We start from the raw sequence: 7,357 nt of genomic DNA, 5'->3' as shown, positions 1-7,357 counted from the left end.
GATACTAATAATAATAACATTGATAATATATAATCTTAATACTAGTAATAATAAAAATGATATAAATCCTAATATTAAATGTAAATAATAATAAAATGTATTGTTTTCTAATAAATATTATAATATCACTAATAAAAGTTATATTAATTATAATGATATTAGATATTGAAAATGATATTAACCATAAAAGGGTAGTAAGGTTTTTATTTTCCATAATACTAATATTATTATTAATTGTATTAATATTTTAAAAAATCAATATAACAATTTTTTTTACATATCAGATTTCATAACTATATGTTATATATATTAATATTATTAATGATAACCATATTAAATTGCATTATTTTTATTATAATAATGTTGTTAATTATAATAATAATGATGATGATAATATCATTAATGATACTGATAATAATACTAACTACAATAATATTAGTAATAATAATATAACAATTTATATTCATATTTTTTTTATAATAATGTTATTGTCACTAATATAGATGTTAATATTGAAAGTAATAATAATATTACTATAATAATTATAGTTTAACCTATAATTAAATTTATTATATTAGATATTAACATTACATGTTATTAATTAAATGATATATAACAATAATAATAATAATAATAATAATAATAATAATAATAATAATAATAATAATAATAATAATAATAATAATAATAATTCTTAATTCAAACGATTACATTCTATCATTTCCAATTGTTATATTTATTTACATTTATATATGTGTACATCTGTACATATTTATTTACAAATAATCGTTCGTGAATCATCAGGAATAGTCAAAGGTTCATTGAATCCATATAAATAGTCCAAAGGTCAAATGTATAGATGAACACAGTTTCAAGTTTGTTGAGACTTCAACATTACAGACTTTGCTTATCGTGTCGATATTAATTAAAGATTAAGTTTAAATTTGGTCGGAAATTCCCGGGTCATTACAGTACCTACCCGTTAAAGAAATTTCGTCCCGAAATTTGAGTGAGGTCGTCATGGCTAACAATAAAAATATTTTCCTGGCGAATATGAGTTGATAAATAGAGTTTTATCATCATTGAGTAATATAGATAAAACGATTCGATTAGGTGAAACGTACGAATGAAGCTGTCACAACAGATTGAGATAGAGATTTAACTTTTGACGTAATCACGGTGGAATTTAGAAAATAAGGTGCGTCTTAGCTTTTGACGTAGAGGGTTGAATTTCGGAATTCAAGGGATTTAAAGAAAATCTTCGAAATCTAAAAGATTTGATTCTTCGGCGAGTAAGGAATTTAAGATCTCTATGATTAAATACGGTGATCTGCCTCGATTACTCTGTCTGATATTTCCGTTATAAATTAAGCTCTTCCGTTCCATTATTCTCACCATTCCTATACTTTCTTTCTTAGTTCATACATCTAAAATATTGTGAAAATGCTTAATCCAGTTCTAATCCTTGATATTTTTTTAATTATCATTTCTGTCATCCTTCTTTTCGTTCTTCCACCCGAAAAATCTGTTTACTTCTACCATCGCCTTGGGGTGATACTATTCTTGATTATACCGTGTCTTTATATTGCTATTCGTATTAATATCCACGATTTGTAATTTATATGTTGTTATCGGGTTTTATATCTTCCCTTATACTTCGAAGTCCTTGCTTCTTTTTCTATAATCATTGTCATCCCCAGTTAATACTCCCCCTTATTTGCTGCGATTTATACTCCAATTTCTATTTCGGAGCTTTGTCCCTACGTTTCTTCTTCTTGCGATTGGGCATCTCTTATAATGGTCCAGGATTCGCAGATACAAGTTTCAGAATGAACGTTGTTAATGTTCTAAGAAAGAAACGGTAATAGCACAATTTGATTTGTCAAATTACCAGAATTATTGAGAATAGAACTATCAAGAATATACTTTCTTGATATGTTCATAAGTTAATCAGAATGAAAGAGTTATGTAACATGGCACATGATGACGGTATGGTCTGTGAATCATCATGTTCTATTTAGAAACTCAGCATGACTTACTATAATATAATCACGTTGATCAAGTGTCATTATATTATACTAACTCATGTATCAGTTCCCAACATTACTTCAATAACATTCATATTTTAAGCTCGAAAGTTTACAGAATATAGAAACTAACAGTTTCTATATGATGTAACACTGATAGCACGATGAGATTAATGATTTCAGATTAGAATAGTTATGAAAATATCTTCAGACATATGGAGGATATTTGTAATGAAAGATACGATAATATCTTTGAATTTCTAATATCGATGGATGATGAAGAAGATTTATCCGTAAGGGTTCAGATTTGGAAGCAAGGTATTCGCTAAAGATTTCATCAGGAACAGAATCATCAGATTCTTTAAATACAGAATTTGGTCCTTGTATTTGTCCTTGGTCTCCTTCGTGGTTAGCTCAATCCGTTTTCCAGTTCCAATTTTTCTGAGCTTATCCAACATACTATTCCTTATCATTAAACTTTCGAAGATTAAGGTCGTTTACGGTTGTCTACAGTTTCTGCTGCTTTATTCAGCTTTTTCAACATTCAGAGTATTGATTTGTAGACTGAGTGCTGTTCAGGGTTTCAGAATAAAAGACCATAATTCTAAGAGATAAGGATTATATGTATACTTATAACTGTTGATGTAAACAAGCTGCGAGATTTTAAAATATTGATTGCTAATTCCTGGTAGTTGGTATAGTAATTCTCGTTATAAGTTGTAAATGAGTAAATGATAGGGTTTCACTGAATATAGTGATTTTTCGAAAAGTCAAAGATCAACGGAGTTGTTGGTAAGTTTACGGCTAATGTGGTGAGATATAAACGGTTTCCCGATATCGATGACGAAAGACAACTTATATATCAAGGTTATAATAAGCTAATTTGAGTGAAAAGTCGAAGTTGACTTGTTGGAACTGTGACAAAATTGGCTAATTTGAAAAGGAATTGCAAAATTATTTTGGGTAATAATAACACTAAAGGAATTGGCACAACTACGTGTTAAACGTTTACTCAGTTTCCGAGAGTTTTTCAGGTGTATGACTATATGCATAAATCTTTCCTTCTGTAGATGAAGTGTCGTTGGTTCATCCTCTCGATTGGGGTGTTTTCAAAAATCATGAAAGATTTGAACGCAGAGTGTAATCATGAAGATACAAATGATGTTTAAGACGAAATCAAGTGGCAACTTGAAGAATTGTTTAGTTTCATATGTTATAATCAATATTTTAATTCATTTTAATTGTCCAATGTTATTAGTTCACAGTTGATAGTCCACAGTTGACAGTCTAATAATTCATATATAGTTTAATATATAATATTCGAATTAATTAATACGTATCGTGACCCGTGTACATGTCTCAGACTCGATCACAACTTAAAGTATATATATTATTTGAGAATCAACCTCAACCCTGTATAGAGAACTCGATCATTACTGCATATAGAGTGTCTATGGTGATTCCAAATAATATATATAGATGCGTCGATATGATATGTCAAAACCTTGTATACGTGTCCCGATATTTAAAGTGCGTAAAATAAATAACAGAAATTAAATGACGATAAACTAAATGCGTAAAGTAAATAACAAAAATTAAATGACGATAAATTAAAATTGCGAGAATGTAAATTGCGATAATTAAATTGCGATAAATAAATTGCGATAATTAAAATGTAATACGGAATTAACAGTTAGTTAGGAACAGTTAGCTAGGATTTTGTTAGCGTGGATTCTTAACAAAATTCCTCATAGTTAAATTGTCTGTTTCTTCCAAATTTTATTTTGTCCAATGTTTTCTTCATTATGCCACTTGTTGGATTCTGAGAAGTCAAAATCCAAATATGAAATTTGAATGAAAATGGTTATTCTGCGGTGAACGGATACGTATATCTGTGGATGTAAGTAGGATAGTAAATGACGGTTGAATCAGATTCGAAGGACGTACAATGTAACTTATTAATGTGAAATCTAAATATTCCTCGGGTATTACCTACCCGTTAAAATATTTTCACCATTAACAGTTTGTACAAAAGAATTTTTTTTTAATTACAATCTTTATGAAAACATATATACATATATATTTTCTTCAGATGTAATCATGGATTTAATGAGTTAATATAATATTAAACTCATTTAGTTTTCGGTTGAAACTAGAATAAATAATCTCTAAGACTTTAGAGATTACATATTCGCCATGTCGAACGAAGATAAATGAGGTAGAACGATACGTAGAACGAATATCATACTCGAAGTACAGATAGTGATATTGAAGCATGGATTGTTGATGGTACTGGTGTTGTTATTGATGGTACTGTTGGTGCCGGTGATGTTGCTGAAGCTGGTACATTTTGCACCATATTCTCCGAATTGATTATTCGAGCGCGAAGTTCGTTGACTTATTACTCCAGGATGATTGTCGGTCGGAACGAGCGGATGAATAAGGTTCAAAATTGTGGATAGAATATAATCTTGTCGAGTTACCCTGGAAATGAGACTGAAAAATGGTGTCTCGAACAGGTTCGCCGGTAAACGCTTCAGGTTCATTGTCAAGAGGTGAATTCAGTTGGTGGAAGGGATTGCCTTCTGCGCATTTCCATTAATTAAGTCGACAACGAACCCATCAGATGAATTGATAATGGCTGATTGGTTGATTCATGCCGGTGACGCTGTTTTCAGAGCTTAGATGAACATCTATGTCGGAATAGCTGTCGGAATAACTATCGGAATAGCTATCGGAACCTGAGGGACTCGAACTGGTTGCAGGATTCATCTCGTACGATCAGATGAAGGATTTTCGATAAGAAATAGATTATAGGATGTAGATTAGTACCCTGCAATACATAATTTACATATGCATATATAATACTAAAATCCCATAAGTTACGGAGGAATCTACGAAAGTTGTCAGGCAAAGTTACAGTAACAGATACGCTAAGATATGAAGTAGCAGATACGCTAAGATATGAATTTTGTCTATACACTATTCATGCAGTCAATGCAGTAAAACGTGTCTAGACTAAGAATGATAAGCAAGTGATTCTCTAAGAATGATAAGCAGGTAATTTTTTTTTGACACGAAATGATAAGCAAAACTTTTGACATGCAGACACAGTCGAAGTCCAGACTCACTAATGCATCCTAACGACTTATCAGTTAGACACACTAATGCAGACATGGTTCGCTAAGACCACCGCTCTGATACCAACTGTGAAGACCCGTCCTAATCCATCCGGACGAAGTCCATATCGATTATAAACGATTCACAACAGTTGATTACATCGCGAGGTACTTGACCTCTATATGATAAATTTTACAAACATTGCATTCGTTTTTGAAAAGACAATCTTTCATTACATCGAAAGTTGACAACATGCATACCATTTCGTAATATATCTTACTATAATTAACTTAATAATAATCTTGATGAACTCAATGACTCGAATGCAACGTCTTTTGAAATATGTCATGAATGACTCCAATTAATATCTCTAAGATGAGCAAATGCACAGCGGAAGATTCCTTTCGTACCTGAGAATGAACATGCTTTAAAGTGTCAACTAAAAGGTTGGTGAGTTCATTAGTTTAACATAAATAATCATTTCATAATTTTAATAGACCACAAGATTTCATATTTTCATTTCTCATAAACATACGTCCCATGCATAGAGACAAAAATATCATTCATATGGATTGAACACCTGGTAACCGACATTCACAATTTGTATATAAGAATATCCCCATCATTCTGGGATCCTCCTTCGAACATGATATAAATTTCAAAGTACTAAAGCGTCCGGTACTTTGGATGGGGCTTGTTGGGCCCAATAGATCTATCTTTAGGATTCGCGTCAATTAGGGTGTCTGTTCCCTAATTCTTATATTACCAGACTAAAAAGGGGCATATTCGGTTTAATAATCCAGCCATAGAATGTAGTTTTAAGTACTTGTGTCTATTTCGTCAAACATTTATAAAACAGTGCATGTATTCTCAGTCCCAAAAATATATATTGCAAAAGCATTTAAAAAGGGAGAAAATGAAACTCACCTAATGTATTTTGTAGTAAAAATACATATGACTATATTGAACAATGCAGGGTTGGCCTTGGATTCACGAACCTATATCATTCATATTCATATATATATATATTAATACATTTACTTATAGTCGAATATATATATTATTATTAGTGATATTATTTTTATATTAATAACTTATATTCATTCATAAATAGAAATATTAATTTTGTTACACTTTATATATTAAGTATGTTTATATATATATATATATATATATATATATATATATATATATATATATATATATATATATATATATATATATATATATATATATATACCTTTTGTTTGTTAAAACAGTATCTTAATAATACTAAGATAATTTTAGTAGTGATAACATTAATAATAATGATAATACTAATATTAGTAATAATAATAATAATAATAATAATAATAATAACAGTAGTTTTTAATGAAATATATAATCTAAAATAACAGTAATGAAAATGTTAATTTTTACTAATAATACTTAATTATTAAAAATAATAATAATTATAAAAATATCTACTTTACTACTAAGGTTAATAATGATAATAAGTTCAATTATAACCATACTAACAATCGTATTAACAATATTAACGATATTATTACCAATACTTTTATTGATAAATATGATAATAATACTAATAACTATAAATGATACTAATAATGATATATATTGTATTATATTCATAATAATGATAATAATATTAATAATATTAATCATAATTATAATAATAACAATGAATGATACTTAATACTTATTTGAGCATTAATAATAATAATAATTATAATTATATTACTTGTAATAATAATAATATCTAATAATAACAATACTAGTAACAAAAATAATAATAGTTGTTAGTATTAATCATACTAATAATAATAAGTGTTAATTAATAATTCTAACAATTATAATACTACTAATAATGATAATAATCAAATTAATGACAACACAAGTGATAATATAATTATAACAATAATAATAATAAAAATAACAATAATAATAATAATAAATATTTTTGAAATTCAAAAACTACCTCAAAAGAATAAGTGCCAAAAAGAAATACAGCCCATGCCGGGGATTGAACCCGAGATGTGATGACCCGGGAATTTCCGACCAAATTTAAACCTGAATCTTATTTGATTTCGATACGATAAGCAAAGTCTATAATGTTGAGTCTCAAATTTTTTTGAACTACTTTCATGAATGCATTGACCTTCGACTAGTTCCGACGATTCACGCACAATTGTTTGTAAATAAATATGTAT

The sequence above is a fragment of the Rutidosis leptorrhynchoides genome, chromosome 3 (assembly GCF_046630445.1).
Source record: "Rutidosis leptorrhynchoides isolate AG116_Rl617_1_P2 chromosome 3, CSIRO_AGI_Rlap_v1, whole genome shotgun sequence".
Classification (NCBI taxonomy): domain Eukaryota; kingdom Viridiplantae; phylum Streptophyta; class Magnoliopsida; order Asterales; family Asteraceae; genus Rutidosis; species Rutidosis leptorrhynchoides.
This window is presented reverse-complemented; position numbering follows the sequence as displayed.